This window comes from Mustela lutreola, chromosome 2 (assembly GCF_030435805.1).
Source record: "Mustela lutreola isolate mMusLut2 chromosome 2, mMusLut2.pri, whole genome shotgun sequence".
Classification (NCBI taxonomy): Eukaryota; Metazoa; Chordata; class Mammalia; order Carnivora; family Mustelidae; genus Mustela; species Mustela lutreola.
Genome location: NC_081291.1, coordinates 133,298,690 through 133,325,465, shown reverse-complemented (window position 1 = coordinate 133,325,465; position 26,776 = coordinate 133,298,690).

The following is a 26,776-nucleotide window of genomic DNA, read 5'->3' as shown; positions in this document are numbered from 1 at the left end:
CTCAAGAAACAAGAAAGGTCTCAGGTACACAATCTAACCCTACACCTAAAGGAGCTGGAGAAAGAACAAGAAAGAAACCCTAAGCCTAGCAGGAGAAGAGAAATCATAAAGATCAGAGCAGAAATCAATGAAATAGAAACCAAAAAAACAATAGAATAAATCAACGAAAGTAGGAGCTGGTTCTTTGAAAGAATTAATAAAATTGATAAACCCCTGGCCCGACTTATCAAAAAGAAAAGGGAAAGGACCCAAATAAATAAAATCATGAATGAAAGAGGAGAGATCACAACTAACACCAAAGAAATACAAACTATTATAAGAACATACTATGAGCAATCCTACGGCAATAAATTTGACAATCTGGAAGAAATGGATGCATTCCTAGAAACATATAAACTACCACAACTGAACCAGGAAGAAATAGAAAGCCTGAACAGACCCATAACCAGTAAGGAGATTGAAACAGTCATTAAAAATCTCCAAACAAACAAAAGCCCAGGGCCAGATGGCTTCCCAGGGGAATTCTACCAAACGTTTAAAGAAGAACTAATTCCTATTCTCCTGAAACTGTTCCAAAAAAATAGAAATGGAAGGAAAACTTCCAAACTCATTTTATGAGGCCAGCATCACCTTGATCCCAAAAACAGACAAGGATCCCACCAAAAAAGAGAGCTATAGACCAATATCCTTGATGAACACAGATGCGAAAATACTCAACAAAATACTAGCCAATAGGATTCAACAGTACATTAAAAAGATTCACCACGACCAAGTGGGATTTATTCCAGGGCTGCAAGGTTGGTTCAACATCCGCAAATCAGTCAATGTGATACAACACATCAATAAAAGAAAGAACAAGAACCATATGATACTCTCAATAGATGCTGAAAAAGCATTTGACAAAGTACAGCATCCCTTCCTGATCAAAACTCTTCAAAGTGTAGGGATAGAGGGCACATACCTCAATATCATCAAAGCCATCTATGAAATACCCACCGCAAATATCATTCTCAATGGAGAAAAACTGAAAGCTTTTCCGCTAAGGTCAGGAACACGGCAGGGATGTCCATTATCACCACTGCTATTCAACATAGTACTAGAGGTCCTAGCCTCAGCAATCAGACAACAAAAGGAAATTAAAGGCATCCAAATCGGCAAAGAAGAAGTCAAATTATCACTCTTCGCAGATGATATGATACTATATGTGGAAAACCCAAAAGACTCCACTCCAAAACTGCTAGAACTTGTACAGGAATTCAGTAAAGTGTCAGGATATAAAATCAATGCACAGAAATCAGTTGCATTTCTCTACACCAACAGCAAGACAGAGAAAGGGAAATTAAGGAGTCAATCCCATTTACAATTGCACCCAAAACCATAAGATACCTAGGAATAAACCTAACCAAAGAGACACAGAATCTATACTCAGAAAACTATAAAGTACTCATGAAAGAAATTGAGGAAGACACAAAGAAATGGAAAAATGTTCCATGCTCCTGGATTGGAAGAATAAATATTGTGAAAATGTCTATGCTACCGAAAGCAATCTACACATTTAATGCAATTCCTATCAAAGTACCATCTATCTTTTTCAAAGAAATGGAACAAATAATTCTAAAATTTATATGGAACCAGAAAAGACCTCGAATAGCTAAAGAGATATTGAAAAAGAAAGCCAACGTTGGTGGCATCACAATCCCGGACTTCAAGCTCTATTACAAAGCTGTCATCATCAAGACAGCATGGTACTGGCACAAAAACAGACACATAGATCAATGGAACAGAATAGAGAGCCCAGAAATAGACTCTCAACTCTATGGTCAACTAATCTTCGACAAAGCAGGAAAGAATGTCCAATGGAAAAAAGACAGCCTCTTCAATAAATGGTGCTGGGAAAATTGGACAGCCACATGCAGAAAAATGAAATTGGACCATTTCCTTACACCACACACGAAAATAGACTCAAAATGGATGAAGGACCTCAATGTGCGAAAGGAATCCATCAAAATCCTTGAGGAGAACACAGGCAGCAACCTCTTCAACCTCAGCCGCAGCAACATCTTCCTAGGAACAACGCAAAAGGTAAGGGAAGCAAGGGCAAAAATAAACTATTGGGATTTCATCAAGATCAAAAGCTTTTGCACAGCAAAGGAAACAGTTAACAAAATCAAAAGACAACTGACAGAATGGGAGAAGATATTTGCAAACGACATATCAGATAAAGGACTAGTGTCCAGAATCTATAAAGAACTTAGCAAACTCAACACTCAAAGAACAAATAACCCAATCAAGAAATGGGCAGAGGACATGAACAGACATTTCTGCAAAGAAGACATCCAGATGGCCAACAGACACATGAAAAAGTGCTCCATATCACTCGGCATCAGGGAAATACAAATCAAAACCACGATGCGATATCACCTCACACCAGTCAGAATGGCTAAAATCAACAAGTCAGGAAATGACAGATGCTGGCGAGGATGCGGAGAAAGGGGAACCCTCCTACACTGTTGGTGGGAATGCAAGCTGGTGCAGCCACTCTGGAAAACAGCATGGAGGTTCCTCAAAATGTTGAAAATAGAACTGCCCTATGACCCAGCAATTGCACTATTGGGTATTTACCCTAAAGATACAAACGTAGTGATCCAAAGGGGCACGTGTACTCGAATGTTTATAGCAGCAATGTCCACAATAGCCAAACTATGGAAAGAACCTAGATGTCCATCAACAGATGAATGGATCAAGATGATGTGGTATATATATACAATGGAATACTATGCAGCCATCAAAAGAAATGAAATCTTGCCATTTGCGACAACATGGATGGAACTAGAGCGTATCATGCTTAGCGAAATAAGTCAAGCAGAGAAAGACAACTATCATATGATCTCCCTGATATGAGGAAGTGGTGATGCAACATGGGGGCTTAAGTGGGTACGAGAAGAATAAATGAAAGAAGATGGGATTGGGAGGGAGACAAACCATAAGTGACTCTTAATCTCACAAATCAAACTGAGGGTTGCTGGGGGGAGGGGTTTTGGGAAAAGGGGGTGGTATTAAGGACATTGGGGAGGGTATGTGTTTTGGTGAGTGCTGTGAAGTGTGTAAACCTGGTGATTCACAGACCTGTACCCCTGCGGATAAAAATATATGTTTATAAAAAATAAAAAATTATATAAAAAAATAATAATGCTGATTTATATTACACTGAAAAATACTGTTTTTCTGCTTTGCGGTAAATTTCCTTAAAAACAGATACCCAGAAATGAAATACTACATCAAAATATCTGAACACTTATTTTTCAAAAGGGACTCACAAGTAATAATTTGTATTATTATTTCTGCTAGAACAACATTGGGCACTAATATTTTTAGGGAAGGAGTAAATGACTAGGAAATAATAATTGACAAATATAGCACTCTGGAAATTGTAGCTACTAGAAGTGATGGAATGGCCTCTCTCAGACTGTCTCACCAATAATAATTCTAAACTTTGAAAAAGGGTATTAGGAAGAGGAGGGCTGTTTATACCACTGGAGAGTTACCAAAAGAAGGTAGAAACTAATAGGAATTTGACTCTTTAAAGGATGGGAACTTTAAAATAAACAAGCAAATAACTTTTAAAAGAGGAACTGTAATAGGTAAGGTCAACATTTAAATAAAATTTTTTTCCCCTGAGACTATTTCCTAAAACCATGTGAAGCAAAATACCATGAATTTGCTGGCTTGAGAAGTTAGAATCTGGAACTGACAACTCCCAGAGCAGCTATATTTAAGGGTGCAATTCCCAATAAAAAGAAAGTCACAGAGAAAAGTGCATCATGTGCATAAGAGCTCTCCTCAAATCCTAACACTGAGATATACATTTTATTGGGCAAGTCTCCAAGGAGCCCTGAAGGAAAACAAGAGCTGGAAGTCTAAAAATGCTTAGTAGAGATTTCACCAGCTGACCACTGCAAAGGAGACAAGGTTTGTACATACTTTGATTCTTGCCAGCAGTATGAAAAGCTAGAAAGATTAATACCACATCCCAAAATTAAGAAATTAGTTTTGGGATGTGGTATTAATATTTAGGACAATACTAACAAAGCTTAACACTAAGCATCCACAAGATCAAGGTGATTAGTTCTTATATTAATTTTCTATTACAATAAAACTCACCATTTTTCAGAGGAAAGTAACAAAACCCAGTACCTTTAGATGTTCATATACAATAAAAGAATCACTGGGGCACCTGGGTGGCTCAGTTGGCTAAGCGTCTGACTCTTCATTTTGGCTCAGGACATGATCTCAGGATTATAGGATTGAGCTCCACATAAAGCTCAGCAGAGAAAGTCCATTTAAGATTCTTTCTCTCTCCCTCTCCATCTGCCCCAGACCCCCCTCTAAAAAAGAAAGAAAGAAAAGAAAAAAAAATGAAATAGATTCAGAGATACACAAATGTTGGGCATGGAAAATGAGAATTTTAAAATAAATATGAAAGATTTTTTTTTTTTTTTTAAATCCAGAGGGACATTTATATAATGAGAAAAAAGATTAGAACTTCAGGAGAGCTATGGTAATAATCCTAGAACTGAAAAAACTAATTTTTAGAATCAAAATTTATTAGGCATAATTGAAAGTAGATTGGATACAATAAAACAAAATATCAGCACATTTGAATGTTAGTCAACAGATATCCACACAAAAGTAAAATAAAACAAAAATATTGAAAAACAGTAAGGAGATCCAAATGGCCTGTAAGACTATGTTAAGCAATCTGATTTCCAGAGTCTTGGAAGGAAATAAAAGCAAGAAAGGGCAGACAAAAGACCATACATTAGTCAAAATTTTTCCAAAATGTAGACAAATAGCACTGACAGATCCATCTTGCAGGTGATATAAAAACAGAGAAAACCATGCGTAGAAGAACAGTAAAGCTAAACTGCTAAAACATAAAGACAGAATGTATTAAAAGTAGTCAGAGGGAAAAAGAAGACACATAGCATACAGAAAACAACCTAAAATAGTAGAACTTGAAAATATGAAACAGCTTTAAAGGAAAAAGCAAAAACGAAAAGGAAAGAAAGCTAAAAATCTGGAATTCTAGATCTATATAACTATCTTTTTTCAAAAACAAACGAATCACGAAACAATTTTCTGATCAATGAAAACAGAGAATACATGTTGCCCACATAAAAATGCTAGAGGTTATTGTTCAGGCTGAAGTGAAAAAAATTATCTTACAGAGCCCAGGTATAAAAGAGAGGAAAGTTATGATGGAAACAACTGGTGTAAGCAACCTGATATGACTATATTAGTATTAGGAAGGTAGACCTCAAGACGGTTGTATTACCCAAGCTAAAGATCATTCCATAATGAAAAAAGGGGAAATTCATCAAGATCTAACAATTTTATATTTTTAAGCACCTAATAATAGAGCCTCAGAACATATGAAACAAAAGGCAACAAAAATAAAGAAATAGCAAATATATAATCATATGCAAAAATTGTTAGCACCCCATTCTCAGGAATTGATAGAACAAGTATCCTTAATTCAGTAAATATTTAGAAGATTTAAATAACACTATAAACCAACTTTGTTATAAAATATTCTATCCAATAACTATCCAAACACCACAGATTCTTTTCAAGTTCATGGACTGCTCATGATAGACAACACTCCGGAACATAAACAAACAAACAAACAAACAAAAAAAACTGCAAGGGAAAATTTAAAAATCATTTAAATGAAATGGTAATGAAAACAAAATCATGCACAACTTGTGAGATGCTGCTGTAACAGTAGTAAAGGAAAATTAATAGTTTTAAATGCTTATATTAGAAAAAAAGAAAGGGGTTAACATCAATTATCTAAAGGAGAAAGGGAATACTCCTCAGTTGATATTTTTGAGGCCATCATAATACTGTTTCCAGATATTATAAGAAGAGAATATTATAAACAAATATAATTCATAAACATAGACATAAAAATAAAAACCTTTAAACTATTACCAAATCAAATAGGATAATATATTAAAAATTAAAATATAAACATATTAAGTACCAGTAGGTGTTATTCAGGAAAGACAGTTTGGTTCAACATTTAAAAATCAATGTAATTTTGACATCAAGAGAACAAAAAAGAAACATCATATGGTCACCTCAATAATTACAGAATTGGCATCTGTCAAAGGTCCACACCCATTCAGTAAGAATTTCTATGCATAGAAAGAACTTCCTCCTCCAACTGAAGAGAATCATCCTACTGGAAATATATTAAATCTTGGTATAATGACTAACTATCTCCTAGTATCAGGAAAAAGGTGAGAATACCCATTTTTAACACATCTTCCTACGGTTTCACTGTAGATTCTAAAAAATGGAAAAGACCAGAAAAATACACTAAAGGCAACATAGAAATGAAGATACTTACTAGTAAATTTAAAGAAAATATAAGTTCTCTATATTTAAAACCATAAATCCTGATCACAGGAATTTTAAAGGACCAGAGCCAATGGAAAGATGCAGTTGCCATTGAGTTGAAAACTCAATATAGCTAAGAGGTCAATTCTCCAAATTTACCTGTAAATTCAAAGGAATCACAGTTGAAGTCATAGTGTTCTGGAAGTTTTTTGGTAGAAATTTTCAACTTTATTCTCACATTTATATGAAAGTGCAAAGTGTTAGAATATCAGCTCTAAAGGAGGTGGAGCAAAACTTTCCAACCCTTAAATGTGGCCTACACTTACCAACATCCTTCCAAAGAGCACCATATGGAAAGAGGGAGGGAAGAATAACTTTACAGTGGAGAAATCTGACAGTCATTCCCTCATCCGGGTAATCAATGTTACTATTAACAATGGCAAGTTATATTGATGGCATGAGCTCTTGATATAATGTGATAAGAATGGCCTCAAGAAATAAGTAAGTGTAACTCTGTTCTAATCATGGGCAAAGCATCAGACAACCCAAATGAGGGACTTACTGCAATATGTCTACTTGTACTCCTAAAAACTAAACATCTGAAACAAGGACAAGGAAGTTCAGGAAAAGTCAGTCTCCAGAAGCCAAAGGAAACATGACAATTAGGTATAATGTAAAATTTTAGATATTATCCTGGAACATAAAAAGGACAATAGGAAAATTTAAGGAAATATGAATAAAGTATAAAATCTACTCAATAATGTATCAAGGGGCAACTGAGTGGATCAGTCAGTTAAGCATCTGACTCTTGATTTTAGCTCAGGTCATGATCTCAGAGTTCTGAGATTGAGCCCAGTGTCAGTCTCCACACTCAGAGTAGAGTCTGTTCAAGATTCTCTCTTTCTCCCTCTGCTCCTCCCCTTGCACACTTTCTCTTTCTAAAATAAATAAATAAATATTTAAAATAATCATTTATCAATATTAGCTCATTTGTTGTGATAGATGTACCATACTAATGTATGGAGTATATGGGAAACCTTTCCTTTACTCTTTGCAACTTTTCTGGAAATCTAAAACTATTTGAAAATTCAAAAAGTATATATTTCAAGAATAGTCATAATAATCTTCAAAGAACAAATGCTGGAATTTCAGGGTTTAGTATAAAGCTACATTAATCATATCAGTGTGGTATTGGCAGAAGGATAGATAATATATCAATAAGACAAGTAGAGAGTACAGAAATATATGCACAGAAACCCAGTCAATTGATTTTTGACAACAGTGCCAAGGTAATTAAATGAGTGAAATAATAGTATTGAAAAAACCTGTTACTGACATAGGGAAAAAAAGTCATTATCTCAACCCCTACCTCATAACATTTAGAGTTATTAATTCAGTATAGACTATTGACCTAAATGTATAAACTTCAACTATAAACCTTCCAGAAGTAAACAGAAGAGAACCTCTTCATGAACCTAGGGTAGGAATACATTTCTTGGAATTCAAAAAACACTGAATTTTTTTTGAAGCTTTTTTTTTTTTAATTTCTTTTCAGCGTAACAGAATTCATTGTTTATGCACCACACCCAGTGCTCCATGCAATATGTGCCCTCCTTAATACCCACCACCAGGCTCCCCCATCCTCCCACCCCCTGTCCCTTCAAAACACTTAGGTTGTTTTTCAGAGTCCATAGTCTCTATGGTTCAAAAGCACTAAATTTAAAAGGAAAATCTAAGCCCTCTGTTGTTTTTGTGTTTGTTTTTGTTTTTGTTTTTGTTTTCCCCAAAAGAATACCTAGATGAAAGAAAAAAGTCATCTGTAAAGTGGCATTGAATAGCTATAATACCTGCCTGGCAAAAAAATGGTATTTAGATTATATAAGAACTCTTATAAATCATTAGTAAAATGCCATACAACAATAAAAAATACTGAGCAAAGGGTCACCTGGGTAGTTCAGTCAGTTAAGCAAATGACTTTCGGTTTCCACTTAGGTCATAATTTCAGGGTCATGAGATTGAGACCCATGTCGGGCTCCATCCCAGTATGGAATGAATTTATTTGAGATTCTCTCCTTTTCCTCTGTCCTATGTCCTACTCACATGCTCTCTCTCTGTCTAAAATAAAATAAATTTTTAAAAATGTTTTTACAAAATCGGCAAAAATCTCCAACAGACATGTTACAAAAGATGATACAAAACTGGCTAAGGGGGGCGCCTGGGTGGCTTAGTGGGTTGAAGCCTCTGCCTTTGGCTCAGGTCATGATCCCAGGGACCTGGGATCGAGCCCCGCATCTGTCTCTCTGCTCAGCAGGGAGCCTGCTTCCTCCTCTCTCTCTCTCCCTGCCTGCCTCTCTGCCTACTTGTGATCTCTGTCTGTCAAATAAATAAATTAATTAATTAAAAAAAAAAACTGGCTATCGACTACATGAAAATATGTTCCCCAGTTTTAGCCATCGTGAAAAGGCAAACTGAATCCAAACTGAGATGTAATCAAAACTGACCAGAATATAAAGGGTGAAAATAGTAAATATTGATGAAGATGTGAAACAACAAAAACTCTTGATAGCTTATTTGTCAGTGTCTTAGAGAATCAAATACAAACAAATAATAACCCAGAAATTCCACTGCTAGGTATTTACCCAAGAAGAATGAAAATACATCTGACAAGTTTATTCATAATTATAAAGAAAATAACCATAATGGCTATTAAAAGCTAAACTGATTTAAAAAAAAATAAGAAATTTAGCTATGTCCATAAAATGAGAATAATATTCAGCAATGAAAAAGAATAAACTATTGATGCATTATTTTGAGTAAAAGAATGTGGGAGGGGGTGTGCATACAGTATTATTACATTTATAAGAGTCCCATCTCAACTATGGTACGAAGACAAAAATGTTATCTCTGAGAAAGGGAGGTACTGATTAGTAAGGGACATGATGGGACTTTCTAGGACAATAATAATGTTCTATGTGTTGGTTATGATGGAGATATCACATGTGTAATCATAATCATATAAAAATTTGTCAATATAATAAAACTATATAATTAAAAATCTGTGCATTTTACTGTATATAAACATCAAAATTAAAATAGTACAATTATTTTAAACAGTACCCTTACAGCTTACACAGTTTTTGCTTACATTTATATAATTAGGTATATATATAATTTATATAATACTTAAATATATATTTACTTAAATATATAATATATTAACAATATATTATATATTATATATTATATATAAATATATAAGTATATTAAATATACTTAAATATGTTTAATTTTTATAATGCTTCAACTATATTTGTATCCTAGTTTGTTAATGTTACATTCTTATCCTTTGTGTATACATTTATTTTTCTTATTTAGTTCTATTTCTTAATATATAAGATATATTTACCATATAGTTTATTATTACATATAATTTCCAAGTCTCTTGCTTATATATTTTTAAGAAGAGGGGGAAGGGCAGAGGGAGAATCTTAAGCAGGCTCCACACCCAGTGTGAAGACTGTGGAGCCAGCCACAAGGCGTGATCTCACAACACTGAAATCAAGACCTGAGCCAACATAAAGAGTCAGATGTTTAGCCAAATCTGCCACCCAGGTGCCCCTGTTGCTTACATTTATTTTTAACTTTAAATCATGCTTTAATACTCCATAGTGTATATGGACCACATCTTCCTTATCCATTCGTCCGTTGAAGGGCATCTTGGTTCTTTACATAGTTTGGCAACTGTGGCCACTGCTGCTATAAACATTGGGGTACCGATGGCCCTTCTTTCCACTACATCTGTATCTTTGGGGTAAATACCAAGTAGTGCAATGGCAGGGTCATAGGGAAGTTCTATTTTTAATTTCTTGAGGAATCTCCACACTTTTCTCCAAAGAGGGTGCACCAACTTACATTCGCACCAACAGTTTAAGAGGGTTCCCCTTTTTCCCCTCCCCCCAACACATGTTGTATCCTGTTTTGTTAATTTTGGCCATTCTAACTGGTGTAAGGTGATATCTCAATTTGGTTTTAATTTGAATCTCCCTGAGGGCTAGTGATGATGAATATTTTTTCATGTGGTCCATATACACTATGGAGTATTATGCCTCCATCAGAAAGGATGAATACCTAACTTTTGTAGCAACATGGACGGGACTGGAAGAGATTATGCTGAGTGAAATAAGTCAAGCAGAGAAAGTCAATTATCATATGGTTTCACTTATTTGTGGAGCATAACAAATATCATGGAGGACAAGGGGTGTTAGAGAGGAGAAGGGAGTTGGGGTAAATTGGAAGGGGAGGTGAACCATGAGAGACTATGGACTCTGAAAAGCAATCTGTGAGGTTTGAAGTGGTGGAGGGGTGGGAGGTTGGGGTACCAGGTGGTGGGTATTATAGAGGGCACGGATTGCATGGAACACTGGGTGTGGTGAAAAAAATAATGAATACTGTTTTTCTGAAAATAAATAAATCAGTTTAATAAATAAATAAATAAATAAATATCATGCTTTAAATCTTTTTGATCATATCCTATGATTTCTTCTTTTGCTTGTCAACAGATAAAGGTTATTCATATAAGAGATTTATTCAATATTCTTCCCTAATACCTTCTTGCTGTCCATCATTTTCTTATGTTAGACTTGTTAATCCCTCTGGAATTTATTTGTCTTGTTGGAATAAAGAATATCAATTAGGGTTTTTTTTGTTCTAATTTCTAACCATTTGCAGCTTTTATCTATTGATGAATAAGGCATCCTGAATAAAATAAAGCTTGTTTCTGGGCTATTTCAAGTAACTGTCTCTTGCAATAAAAATATCATGTATTTTAACTCTTAAAATTGTATAACATATTTATTTAAGAAAGAAAACCCCTTGTTACTTGTTTTTGGTCAGAATTTACTTCTATAGTCTACCTCTCTACGCTCCCAGAATAATGTTAAAATCTTTTTATTAAAGTAAGTAAATGTAATTGTAAATTTATTTGAAACTGTATGGAATCTATACATTAATGTGTAAATTTCTGACATCTTACAGTATTCTTTGTTCCACTTTAGGAATATGTGATATTCCTCTATTAATTGCTCCTCTTTATGTAACTTTGCAAGATTTTATGTTTCCATTTATAGTTTTAGCCTATCTTAAATATTATAATTTTACATTTGTGATGGAAACAATTCCCGTTTCAATTTAATAACATTTTGATGCTACTATGTAGAAGTTATGTCCAAATACTTTAACAAAATAGCTTTACATTTAAAAATAAATAGTACCACAAATTTTTTTGATATGAATGCAGTGGTTATCCTTTTGTGCTTTCCGTGCATTTTGTATTGTTTTTTTTTTTTTTTTTTTATTTTTTATAAACATATATTTTTTATATACATATATTTTTATCCCCAGGTCTGTGAATCACCAGGTTTACACACTTCACAGCACTCACCAAATCACATACCCTCCCCAATGTCCATAATCCCACCCCCTTCTCCCCAACCCCCTCCCCCCGGCAACCCTCAGTTTGTTTTGTGAGATTAAGAGTCACTTATGGGAGACACGGGCAGCAACCTCTTCGACCTCTGCCGCAGCAACATCTTCCTAGGAACAACGCAAAAGGCAAGGGAAGCAAGGGAAAAAATGAACTACTGGGATTTCATCAAGATCAAAAGCTTTTGCATTTTGTATTGTTTTGTACAATATTCATACAATATCTGGGGATGCCTGGGTGGTTTAGTTGGTCAAGAGTCCAAATTTTTTATTTCGACACAGGTCAGGACCTCTGGGTTGTGGGATCAAAGCCCAAATTGGGCTTTGTGTGGACATGAAGCCTGCTTGAGATTCTCTCTCTTCTTCTCCCTCTGCCTCTCCCAACCCCTTCTCTGTCTGTCTCTCACCCTGCTTCTAAATTAAAAATAAAAAATAGGTTCTTAAAACTTACTGTTAAAGAGGGAGGAGTCAAGATGGCAGAGAAGTAGCAGGCTGAGGCTACATCAGGTAGCAGGAGATCAGCTAGATAGCTTATCTAAACATTACAAACACCTACAAATCCAATGGGAGATCAAAGAGAGGAAGAACAGCAATTCTAGAAACAGAAAATCTGGCCACTTTCTAAAAGGTAAGACTGGTGGATAAGTGAATCCAAAGCGACAGGAAGATAGACTGCAGGGGAAGGGGCTAGAGAGCAGCAAACAGCGGAGCAACAGAGCACAGAATTGGGACTTCTAAAAGTCTGTTCTGCTGAGGGGCATTGCTCCAGAGGCTAAACCAAGGTGAAGCCCATGGAGGGTCAGCGTGGCCCCAGGTCCTGCAGGGTCACGGAAGGATTGGGGGTGTCTGAGTGTCACAGAGCTTGCAGGTATTAGAACTGGGAAGCTGGCTACAGAGACAGAGCCTAGGAGTGAGCTCTCAGCTTGGGGTTACCTTGAACCGGTGGCAGCCTGGGTGAGCTCAGAGCGTGGCCGGAGGCCAGGGAGATGGGAGTTATTGGGCGCTTTTCTAAGGCACATTGAGGAGTGGGGCCCTGAGCTCTCAGCTCTTCTGGGCCAGAGACTGGGAGGCCGCCATTTTCATTCCCGTCCTCCAGAATTCTACAGAAAGCATTCAGTACAAAAGCTCCCGAAAGCGAACCCGAGCGGATTACTCAGCCTGGCCCCTGGTAAGGGTGGTGCAATTCTGCCTGAGGCAAAGAAACTTGAGAATCACTACAACAGGCCCCTCCCAGGAAGATCAACAAGAAATCCAGCCAGGATCAAGTTCACCTACCAAAGAGTGCAGGTTCAATACCAAGGAGAGCAGTGGAATTACAGGAGGAGAAAGCAAAGCACTGAACTCAGGGCTTTCTCCCCTTGATTCATTAGTCTTGTAGTTAATTTAATTTGTTTTTTTGTTTTTGTTTTTCAATTTTTTTGCTTCTGCTGCTTTTTTTTTAACTTTTAGCATTTTCTTTTTTAACGTTTTTAAACTAGTTTATCTAATACATATATTTTTTTCTTTTTTATATTTTTCTTTACTCGTTTTCTTTTTTTTAATTATTTATTTCATTTTTTTTTTTCTGAGCATTTTTTTATCCCCTTTCTCCCTCCACACGATTTGGGGTCTCTTCTGATTAGGTTAAAGCATATTTTCCTGGGGTCTTTGCCACACTTTTAGTATTTTACTTGCTCCTTCATATACTCTTATCTGGACAAAATGACAAGGCAGAAAAATCACCACAAAAAAAAGAACAAGAGGCAATCCAAAGGCTAGGAACCTAATCAATACAAACATTAGTAATATGTCAGATCTAGAGTTCAGAATGACGATTCTCAAGGTTCTAGACAGGCTCGAAAAAGGCATGGAAGATATTAGAGAAACCCACTCGGGAGATATAAAAGCCCTTTCTGGAGAAATAAGAGAACTAAAATCTAACCAAGTTGAAATAAAAAAAAGCTAGTAATGAGGTGCAATCAAAACTGGAGTCTCTCACTGCTAGGATAAATGAGGCAGAAGAAAGAATTAGTGATATAGAAGACCAAATGGCAGAGAATAAAGAAGCTGAACAAAAGAGGGACAAACAGCTACTGGACCACAAGGGGAGAATTCGAGAGATAAGTGACACCATAAGACAAAAAAATATTAGAATAATTGGGATTCCAGAAGAAGAAGAAAGAGAGAGGGGAGCAGAAGGTATATTGCAGAGAATTATTGGAGAGAATTTTCCTAATATTGCAAAGGGAACAAGCATCAAAATCCAGGAAGCGCAGAGAACCCCCCTCAAAATCAACAAGAATAGGTCCACACCCTGTCACCTAATAATAAAATTTAAAAGTCTTAATGACAAAGAGAAAATCCTGAAAGAAGCCTGGGAAAAGAAGTCTATAACATACAATGGTAAAAATATTAGATTGATGGCCGACTTATCCACAGAGACCTGGCAGGCCAGAAAGAACTGGCATGATATATTCAGAGCACTAAATGAGAAAAACATACAGCCAAGAATACTATATACAGCTAGGCTATCATTGAAAATAGAAGGAGAGATTAAAAGCTTCCAGGACAAACAACAACTGAAAGAATTGGCAAACACCAAACCAGCTCTACAGGAAATATCGAAAGGGGTCACCTAAGCAAAGAGAGAGCCTAAAAATAGTAGATCAGATGGGAACAGAGACAATATACAGCAACAATCACCTTATAGGGAATACAATGGCACTAAATTTATATCTCTCAATAGTTACCCTGAATGTTAATGGGCTAAATGCCCCAATCAAAAGACACAGGATATCAAATTGGATTAAAAAAATAAAACCCATCTATATGTTGCCTATAAGAGACTCATTTCAGAGCCAAAGACACTTCCAGATTTAAAGTGAGGGGGTGGAAAACAATTTAACATGCTAATGGACATAAGAAGAAAGCTGGGGTGACAATCCTTATATCAGATCAATTAGATTTTAAGCCAAAGACTTTAATAAGAGATGAGGAAGGACACTATATCATACACAAAGGATCTGTTCAACAAGAAGATCTAACAATTTTAAATATCTATGCCCCTAACGTGGGAGCAGTCAACTATATAAACCAATTAATAACAAAATCAAAGAAACACATCAATAATAATACAATAATATTAGGGGACTTTAACACTCCCCTCACTGAAATAGATCATCCAAGCGAAAGATCAACAAGGAAATAAAGTACTTAAATGACAACTGGACCAGATGGACATCACAGATATACTCAGAACATTTAATCCCAGAGCGACAGAATACACATTCTTCTCTGGTGCACATGGAACATTCTCCAGAACAGATCACATCCTAAGTCCTAAATCAGGTCTCAACCGGTATCAAAAGATTGGGATCATTCCCTGCATATTTTCAGACCACAATGCTCTGAAGCTAGAACTCAGTCACAAGAGGAAATTTGGAAAGAAAACAAATACATGGAGACTAAACAGCATCTTTATAAAGAATGAATGGGTCAATCAGGAAATTAAAGAAGAATTTTAAAAATTCATGGAAACAAATGATAATAAAAACATAACGGTTCAAAATCTGTGGGACACAGAAAAGGTAGTCCTGAGAGGAAAATATATAGTGGTACAAGCCTTTCTCAAGAAACAAGAAAGGTCTCAAATACACAACCTAACCCTACACCTAAAGGAGCTGGAGAAAGAACAAGAAAGAAACCCTAAACCCAGAAGAAGAAGAGAAATCATAAAGATCAAAGCAGAAATCAATAAAATATAAACCAAAAAAACAATAGAACAAATCAATGAAACTAGGAGCTGGTTCTTTGAAAGAATTAATAAGATTGATAAACCCCGGGCCAGACTTATCAAAAAGAAAAGAAAAAGGACCCAAATAAATAAAATCATGAATAAAGAGGAGAGATCACAACTAACACCAAAGAAATACAAACTATTATAAGAACATACTATGAGCAATCCTACGGCAATAAATTTGACAATCTGGAAGAAATGGATGCATTCCTAGAAACATATAAACTACCACAACTGAACCAGGAAGAAATAGAAAGCCTGAACAGACCCATAACCAGTAAGGAGATTGAAACAGTCATTAAAAATCTCCAAACAAACAAAAGCCCAGGGCCAGATGGCTTCCCAGGGGAATTCTACCAAACGTTTAAAGAAGAACTAATTCCTATTCTCCTGAAACTGTTCCAAAAAAATAGAAATGGAAGGAAAACTTCCAAACTCATTTTATGAGGCCAGCATCACCTTGATCCCAAAAACAGACAAGGATCCCACCAAAAAAACAGACCTACAGACCAATATCCTTGATGAACACAGATGAGAAAATTCTCACCAAAATACTAGCCAATAGGATTCAACAGTACATTAAAAGGATTAATCACCACGACCAAGTGGGATTTATTCCAGGGCTGCAAGGTTAGTTCAACATCCTCAAATCAGTCAATGTGATACAACACATCAATAAAAGAAAGAACAAGAACCATATGATACTCTCAATAGATGCTGAAAAAGCATTTGACAAAGTACAGCATCCCTTCCTGATCAAAACTCTTCAAAGTGTAGGGATAGAGGGCACATACCTCAATATCATCAAAGCCATCTATGAAATACCCACCGCAAATATCATTCTCAATGGAGAAAAACTGAAAGCTTTTCCGCTAAGATCTGGAACATGGCAGGGATGTCCATTATCACCACTGCTATTCAACATAGTACTAGAGGTCCTAGCCTCAGCAATCAGACAACAAAAGGAAATTAAAGGCATCCAAATCAGCAAGGAAGAAGTCAAACTATCACTCTTCACAGATGATATGATACTATATATGGAAAACCCAAAAGACTCCACTCCAAAATGGCTAGAACTTGTACACTAATTCAGTAAAGTGTCAGGATATAAAATCAATGCACAGAAATCAGTTGCATTTCTCTACACCAACAACAAGACAGAAGAAAGAGAAATTAAGGAGTCCATCCCATTTACAACTGCACCCAGAACTATAAGATAACTAGGAATAAACCTAACCAAAGAGGCTAAGAATCTATACTCAGAAAATTATAAAGTACTCATGAAAGAAATTGAGGAAGACACAAAGAAATGGAAAAATGTTCCATGCTCCTGGATTGGAAGAATAAATATTGTGAAAATGTCTATGCTACCGAAAGCAATCTACACATTTAATGCAATTCCTGTCAAAATACCATCCATTTTTTTCAAAGAAATGGAACAAATAATCCTAAAATTTATATGGAACCAGAAAAGACCTCGAATAGCCAAAGGAATATTGAAAAAGAAAGCCAAAGTTGGTGGCATCACAATTTCGGACTTCAAGCTCTATTACAAAGCTGTCATCATCAAGACAGCATGGTACTGGCACAAAAACAGACAAATAGATCAACGGAACAGAATAGAGAGCCCAGAAATAGACCCGCAACTCTATGGTCAACTAATCTTTGACAAAGCAGGAAAGAATGTCCAATGGAAAAAAGACAGCCTCTTCAATAAATGATGTTGGGAAAACTGGACAGCCACATGCAGAAAAATGAAATTGGACCATTTCCTTACACCACACACGAAAATAGACTCAAAATGAATGAAGGACCTCAATGTGAGCAAGGAATCCATCAAAATCCTTGAGGAGAACACAGCCAGCAACCTCTTCAACCTCAGTCACAGCAACATCTTCCTAGGAACATCGCCAAAGGCAATGGAAGCAAGGACAAAAATAAACTATTGGGATTTCATCAAGATCAAAAGCTTTTGCACAGCAAAGGAAACCGTTAACAAAATCAAAAGACAACTGACAGAATGGGAGAAGATATTTGCAAACAACATATCAGATAAAGGTCTAGTGTCCAGAATCTATAAAGAACTTAGCAAACTCAACACCCAAAGAACAAATAATCCAATCAAGAAATGGGCAAAAGACATCAACAGACATTTCTGCAAAGAAGACATCCAGATGGCCAACAGACACATGAAAAAGTGTTCCACATCTTGGCATCAGGGAAATACAAATCAAAACCACAATGAGACATCACCTCACACCAGTCAGAATGGATAAAATTAACAAGTCAGGAAATGACAGATGCTTGCGAAGATGTGGAGAAAGGGGAACCCTCCTATACTTTTGTTAGGAATGTAAGCTGGTGCAACCACGCTGGGAAACAGCTTGGAGGTTCCTCAAAATGTTGAAAATAGAACTGCCCTATGACCCAGCAATTGCACTACTGGGTATTTACCTTAAAGATACAAATGTAGTGATCCAAAGGGGCACATGCACCCGAATGTTTATAGCAGCAATGTGTACAATAGCCAAACTATGGAAAGAACCTAGATGTCCATCAACAGATGAATGGATCAAGATGATGTGGTATATATACACAATGGAATACTATGCAGCCATCAAAAGAAATAAAATCTTGCCATTTGCGTCAACGTGGATGGAACTAGAGGGTATCATGCTTAGCAAAATAAGTCAATTGGAGAAAGACAACTATCATATGATCTCCCTGATATGAGGAAGTGGAGATGCAACATGGGGGGTTAAGAGGGTAGGAGAAGAATGAATGAAAAAGATGGGGTTGGAAGGGAGACAAACCATAAGTGACTCTTAATCTCACAAAACAACTGAGGTTGCTGGGGGGAGGGGATTTAGTAGAGGGGGAGGGGATTTAGTAGAGGGAGGTGGGGTTATGGACATTTGGGAGGGTATGTGCTATGGTGAGTGCTGTGAAGTGTGTAAACCTGGCGATTCACAGACCTATACCCTTGGGGATAAAAATACATTATATGTTTATAAAAAATTTTAAAAAATTTTAATTTTAAAAATTAAAAAAAAAATTTAAAAAATAGGTACACCTGGGATGGCTCAAATGGTTTGGGGTCTTCCTTTGGCTCAGGTCGTGATCCCAAGGTCTTGGGATTTAGCCCCACATCAGACTCCCTGCTCAGTGTGGAGCCTCCTTCTCCTTCTCCTTCTCCCCCTCTTGTACTCTCGCACTCTCTATCAAATAAATAAATGAAATCTTTAAAAAATTAATTAAAAATAAATATATATATTTGTACAATATCTGTTTTCAGAGAATAGTTAATTGAAATTTCTTCAAAGATTAGTATATGATGTTGTGGCATTAGACTCCTATACTCCACTGAATGCTCAATAAAAAAAATTAAATTTGTAGGACTAATCATTACATTTTAAGAAAATGGAGAAAACCCAAAAGTTTAGTTTTTATTTCTCCCCAAACCTTATTCACATGTCTAGCACCACTAAACACAGTTAGTTAAGAAAGTGCTAAGAATGGGAAGGGTATACCATAAGAACACCAAGGATTTTGAAGAGTTTCTGAGAGGTGGCATACAGAGAGTATTGAATCAACTGAATACTTAAACACAGAGAATCACAGCTCAGAGCCCTGCAAGGTTAAGGCTGTAGTTAAGCTGGGTAAGTTTTCACTGATGGAGCTTCCCCAAATATAAGTGGAAAAAGAGAGGGGGCTAAAAATTAGTGACTTGAAAGAACTGGTCTTAGGGCCTCAAAGCCCTTTCCATTCAACTCATACTCAGCGGTGAGGTTTGATACTGGGCTGATGCTAGAGAAATACATTCTAACAAATTAGAGAAAATTTCCTAGAAATTTCTGGATTTACAGATAAGGGGTCCTCCCAATTCTGGCAACTGGGAGGAGAGAGAACTGATTGCCTACCTGCCTTCCTGAGATGAAACTTGCCTTGTGATGTGATCTACCCAGAGACACACAGATACTAAAAGCATGGGTCAATAAAGACAGTTAACAACTACCACACCACTTATGTTAATCAAAATGATCATTCTTTACAAATCAAAAACTGAAGCGAATTAAACGCTTTCAAAGTAAGAACCGATGTGAACCTGAAGGAAATAAAACATCCTGTGTTGGGTTTGGCCAGCAGACCCTGAAAAGGCAAATGAAAAGATTACTCCAGACACCTAAGGAGGAGAGAGGAGAGGTCCTGGGGATGAGACGCTCTACTGGAGAAGGCTCTGAGCTGAACTCGACCTCCATTTTTATTACGCACATTATCAAAGAATAAAGATTAGAAAGGAATGTAAAGTTTCAGTAACTAAGGCAGTGACATTTATAGACATTGTGTGATTAGAACTATCTATGCTCATGAAGATTTTGAAGATATGCTGACCTCATGCTCATTGCAGGTCAGGAATAGTTGACTATTAAGGATTTATGTCTAACCTATGTTAAGCATCTGTCTTCTAGGAGATAGCATTGAGCCACAGTTAGGATCTAGCAGTTTTTAGCCCAGAAACTTCAAAGGACATCCAATTTTCTGGTCACTCCTTCTTTGCTTTTCAAAAAAGCAAATCCTCTCCCAGGGAGGATTGTGTTTATCATATCTTAGATAGCCAGGCATTGTGAATTTCCACAATTCTGGGGAAAAGAAGTACTTGGAGATTCTAATCCGTCTCTCCAAAGAGAATTTTTTTTTTTTTTACAACAATGCACAGATAAAATAAGAATGGGATGGTTTTAAAAACAAAACCAAAAATGATTCCAAAGGATAAGAATCCTTGGCAATTAAAAATATGATGGCCAAATTTTAAAAGTGAAACAGAATAGCTGTGATAAAATTGAAGAACTCTTTCAGAACCTAGGAAAAGAGGATAAACAGGAAAGTAAAGTTAATAGACTGAACCTTAATTCAGAAGCACTGGTATCAATCAAAAATGACTTACAGAATGAGAAGAACAGGGAAAATAAGTGGGAAAAATCAGTAAGTAAATATTAGGAGAAATTTTTCCAAGTTAAGAGAAAAGATAAATTTTCACTTAAACTTGTTGAGTGGTAAGAAGTACATAGTTAGAAATATCCCACTGTAGGTCAAACTATCAAGAATAAAGAAAAAATTACAGGGCTTCTGGGTGGTTCAGTCAGTTCAGTGTCTGCCTTTGGCTCAGGTCATGATCCCAGGGTCCTGGGAATGAGCCCTATGGCAGACTCTCAACTCTGCAGGACACCTGCTTCTCCCTCTCCCTTTGTCCGCTGCTCTCCCTGCTTATGCTCTCTTTCTCTATCTATCTCTGTCAAATAAATAAATTAATTTTAAAAAGGAATAAAGAAAAAATTTATAAAAATATTCAAAGAAAAAAATATTGCCACCTACCAAGTTTGTCAGTAATTTTTAATACTAGAATTCCCCAAGGAAGGGAAGTATTTTATCTCTAAAAATTTGTATCCTACCAGATTCAAATGAGAGAAAGAAATAAATAATTTCTAGTCATAACAATATTCTGGAAGTTTTTCCCTCATGCATCTTTATTTTTTAAAAAAATTACATATGGATATACTCTGATAAAACAAAGAATAAACCCCAGAGGAAGCTTATGAATCCCAGAGACAGGTTAATTAGCTCCACAATACAAAATAAAAACTCAATAATTCTGAGATGTATCATAGAACACCTAGCCTAAAAATAAACTATCCAGAATATAAATAAGTTGAATTATCTCAATGAAATGATAAAAAAGAAATTCTTTCCTCACAAAGAACAAAGTTATTTAAAAAGTTGAAAAATATTTTTAAGTACAAACTATAAAAGTCATAGCTCAAATATAACATAACCTAACATAGCAGGATTTTGAATAGTTGAAGATAGAGAAAGAGGGAATTATTGATATTGATGCTAGATAAATAAACTTAGATGTATCTGTCTTTTTATGAGCTCAATCAGAAAATACTCTGAGGTTAGTAACATTTACATTTCCAATATATGGTTCAAGCTTTATTCATTGGTATTAAATTTTCAGAAGAAAATAAAGGAGGAAAAACATAATTAGGTTTACCAACAAAATATGGTATTGGGATCTATGGAAGGTTTTATGACTTAAAACAATTTCCCCCTCAAAATGCATAGCAATACTGTATAAAAAAATCCTGAGATAGGCAGAACTGAACACAGAAAAAAGAAATTTACTTAAACCAGTGCATAAGAGGGAACTGCTGGCCAGAGTCACAAGATGACTTTGAAACTGCCAGTGTCATCAGAAAGATTGCAGAAACCTCTGACCAAATGGTAAGAATTTTAACAAGAAGACCTGACAAGAGAAAAGGTTTTGGCCTTGCATGGCATGGGAAGACAGGCTTAAGATTCTACAGAATGAGGATGTTGCAAAGAGTTCAGTAAAAACAAGACAGGTACTATCTACAAATGTGCACAGAAACAAAATTGTTGACATGGGACACAAGTTGATATGCAAGTCTCCTTTTAGTTCCTATAATCAAAGGACTGGCCTCACATGAATTTGGAGTTGAAATTTACATCACTTCATTATAGAGAAGCCTAGAGAAAGCAAAAGCAAATTGTCACTGTAAGGAGACACTCTCAAACACAGCCTCATTGAATTCTTGAGAAAACGTGGAAATAACAAACAGGAACAGTAGAATTAAATGAGTGAATGCTAGCCAGAGGTAAGTTGATACATAATTTTAACCTTACCAGTCATATAACCTTGAGAAAGTAACGTAACTCAAATGCTCTTATTTTTCTCATCTGTAAAAAGAAGGGGACTAATAATATCATCATTGGAATGCCTTATTTATGCATTTGATCATTAATTCAACAAATACTTCTTTGAAGAGTAGTACTTTCCTGACACCACTGAAGGCACTAGGAAGATCTTAATAAACACGAGATACAAATACCTTGCCTAATGGAGCTACCACTTTTTTTAAATTTTTTTTTTATTTTTTTAAACATATATTTTTATCCCCAGGGGTGCAGGTCTGTGAATCGCCAGGTTTACACACTTCACAGCAGGAGCTACCACTTTTTTGATCATGTTTTATTTGGAAAAAGACATCAACAAAGTCTTGGTATGATTTGGGTGATAATGAATGCCAAGAAGAAGACAAGCAAGTTTTAATAGGGTAATCATGAAGTCTTTCCTGAGGAGATGGTAACTGATCAGAGACCTGGAGGATGGCAACTAAATCCCATAAAGATTTGGGGAAAGAGATTTCTGGGAAAAGGGAGCAAGTATAAAATCCCCAAGGTAAAAGCAGCTTGTGTCTAGCCAGTAACTGACATCCGACAGTTAGGACCAATCCAGGCATTCAAGGTTTTATATCTGTGATAAGTAGTTGTGATTTAAAACTAAGATCATGAGGAGACATTTGAGGGTTTCAGGAAGGAGTGATGAGAGCAGTTTAAAAAAAATATTCAGTGGCTGAATAAAAGAGATAATGCATAATTGCTTAGCCCAGATTTTGGCAAAGAATAAGCACTGAGTAATTGATAATTATTATTGTTGTTAATTATATTTAACTGCCTGTGAAGCAGAACCTAATATGTAAACAATTTATTTTCTCATCTCCACTGGTCACATCCTCTCTGCCAGTTGTACCACAGAGTCTGTCTACTCGCTCTTCACTTCTACAAATTTATTATGTTTCAAGGCTGAAAGCAGAGTTGATCTGGAAATTTTCAGTGGACAGCAGGGAGAATTTTAGCTATAACAAACCAGAGCATTAGATAGTCTCTGGATGGTCTGGGGAAACAAGAGGTTACCATATTGTCCAAGCACAGAGATTAGTGATTCCAGGGATGAATTGCCACCTTACCTTAAATACAACATCTGTTAAAGCTACTGTGCCCATTAAACTCAGATTAATGGTATGAGGCTAGCAGAAAGGAGGGGAGACAAGAGGAGAACTAGGCCTATTGATTTCTTTGCAAGATTGTAAATTGAACAAAATACGAGAGATGAATGGTTCTAAATCGCCCATGTTTACTTACACAGCATCTCTTCACATTCAATAGAGGATTGCTTTGCTTACCTTAACCAATGCAGAAATAAATGTCAAGTGCTAGACATTTTTTATTCCCTCCTTCATACCTAACAGAGGCAAGTCTGATTATTTGCAGTAAGGGCCAATTCCTAAAGCTTCCTTTTTGATAATTTATGAAAGGGAGAAGTATGTTTTTTGTTTACCATTCACCATCTTTGTCTTTTCCTCACCTGAAATTATGCTTTATCCAAAGGTGTTTATTCTCAGACTTCACTCCAATAAAGAAAATTTTATTAGTTGTTTTTCTTGAAATCAGCTATTGCCTGATTGGTTTTATGAGTGAACCATCACATTAAGGATATGTTTTAAAATCAATATAATAGGAAAGATATCATTTATATTTTCATTTTGACAAATAAATGATTAGCTATGATACTGAAATTATCACCATTGTTTATGAATATTTAGTGAGGACATGCTTGACACATAATGCTAGCATAAACTCATTGGTTTGTATGTAAAATGTAATTTTGTCTTAAATTTGCAGAATCCCAGGCACAAATTCCATTTTGCAGTTATTTCATATTAATTTATACCAGTTCCATGGAACACCCCCAAACATAGCTGCATAAAATGAAGAAAAACAGTGCTCTAAGAAGCAAAACTCCATTTCATTGCCCAAACTAAGACAATGCAGCTTTTCTTTAATTCATTTGAAATAGCGAGATTCAGGTAATTCTTCATGAACAAAAGATTCAACAGTATATAATAAGGAGAGAATCTGAACACTGTTATTATATACTATTTTGCAGAAAAAAAATTAGAATGATTAACAAGAAATTGTCTTTGACAGTATGCAGATCTAATGAAATCTCCTTATGTGATAAGACTATCATAGACCTTTAAAATGACCCTGTTAATTTTTGCTTTGTCTGGAACTCCGTCAAATTTTATCTATGACTTTTGGTTCCATTCTTTCCCTAGACACGTATCCAACACACACACATACACACATAACTTCATTTAAGAGATCCATAAAATTTTATGTGGATTTTAAGATTTTTTATTTATTTATTTGACAGAGAGAGATCACAAGCAGGCAGAGAGTGAGGCAGAGAGAGAGGAGGAAGCAGGCTCCCTGCTGAGCAGAGAGCCCGATGCGGGCCTCGATCCCAGGACCCTGAGATCATGACCTGAGCTGAAGGCAGCGGCTTAACCCACTGAGCCACCCAGGCGCCCTATGTGGATTTAACAATAAAGAAATTCACTATCTCATATATACATACCATGTATGTATACCATACCTGCATACCATATCTCAGGTATGTATACATACCAGTCCAGGGACTTAGTCCAGTGACTTAATATCATCAATAACTAGAATTCTTTATACTCTCCACTAGGTTACCATCATTTCAGTGAGGACCTCTGACTTAGAGTCTCTAGGATCCTAGATGGCTATCACAATTCCACACACCATATCATACTGAAAGGAGAGGAGAACATCTCCCTCCATACTTCTTTTTTTAGAGCAAGAAAGGCCTATTCAGAAGTGTTCCAACATTCTCCTCAGACATTAATCAAAATGTTATCAAATACATTTATCAAATACATGTTATCAAATATATTTTCCTAGACAAAATATTGGCAATGGAAATGGAATTGCCAGAGCCTAGCCAAGTGTATGATCACAAGAGAATGGCAGTTACCTATAAATATTATATAGACAAAAAAAGGAGCCTGTTAAACTAATATGGAAGTAAAATTTAAGTTATTACAACCTTCTTCCAGGAAAGTACTAATAGTCCATTAAAATAAAATTAGGATATAGAATTACAGATCTCTAATCTAAGACCTAATCTGGCCAAAGCAATTTCAAAAAAGCCTAGAATATAGTTCTCTGCACATAAAGTTAAATAAAGGTATCTCCATGATTATTATCCATTTTAAGTATTACTTATATTCTCTGAAATAATCAGTCAGTTAAAATAAATTTCTCTCTCTCTCTCTCTCACACACACACAGACACACAAACACAAAAATTATGGTTTCTTGGGAAATATTTTAATATTTTTTAAAAGATTTTATTTCCCTCACTAATGCTGCTCCTCTTCTCAGCAATAAAATAGACTTGGTATTGCAAAAAAACTTTTGGAAAATAAATTTTTAAAAAATCAAGAAAGTGATAGGAAAAAAAATATGTAAACACATGTTTTTTTTTGTTGTTGTTTGGGTTTCACTTGGCTTCCAAAAATAAATTCTCCACTGAAAACTTAGGAAGCTTCTTCTTCATTTTCTTAAACATATTGTCAAGAATTGTAAAAAATTACTTAAAACCTAACAAGATAACCTGCCAAAGTTCCCTTGAAGAAACTAGCAGAAGAAATAAAAGAGTCCAGGGATGGAAATAATAGATTTTATTTCTTATGTACAACAACTATCATGAGCTGCAACCTATTTCCATCCCTTCCTCCCCAAGTTCTCAGGGACAATAGAAACAGATGAGGAGAGATACCTCTATACTCAGGGCATTGAAATATAAGAAGAAGAATCCTGAGCACAGGAAAACCTAAAATTTTATAGTAGGCAGTAACATGCTGGTCCGATGCTCCAGAGAGAGGTGTTTTTATTATACTGGACAAAAAGCAAACCTGACATTTGTTTTAGATAAACACACTGTTTTTCCCAAACTGTAAGAAAACCTGTCATTTACCCCAGAAAGAGATACAATCTTTACTTCCATGACTGTTCACTATACACATATCCTTGGAAAAATCTGTTCAGAATAAGTGGAAGTTAATGCCTTGAACACAGGGCATGCAGAAATGTGAGAAACCTATGGAGAGCTGTCATTCAATATTATTTATTTCACATTGGCTGACAAGTGCTAAAAAATATCCACTTGAGAAATTATACCGGTTTTACTTCAGGGACCAAGGATCATGGAAATTAAAAATAATTGAAAAAATAAATTGAGATCTGTATATAAGAACGAGGCTTTACGTTTCTGTGGTATTAAGCCAGAACTTTAGCAGATTTACAGTTTTATTTATTTACTTAGAAATATAAAGATTCCTTGATTCTCTAGTAAAGTTCTTATCTTCATAAAGGGTCCTGT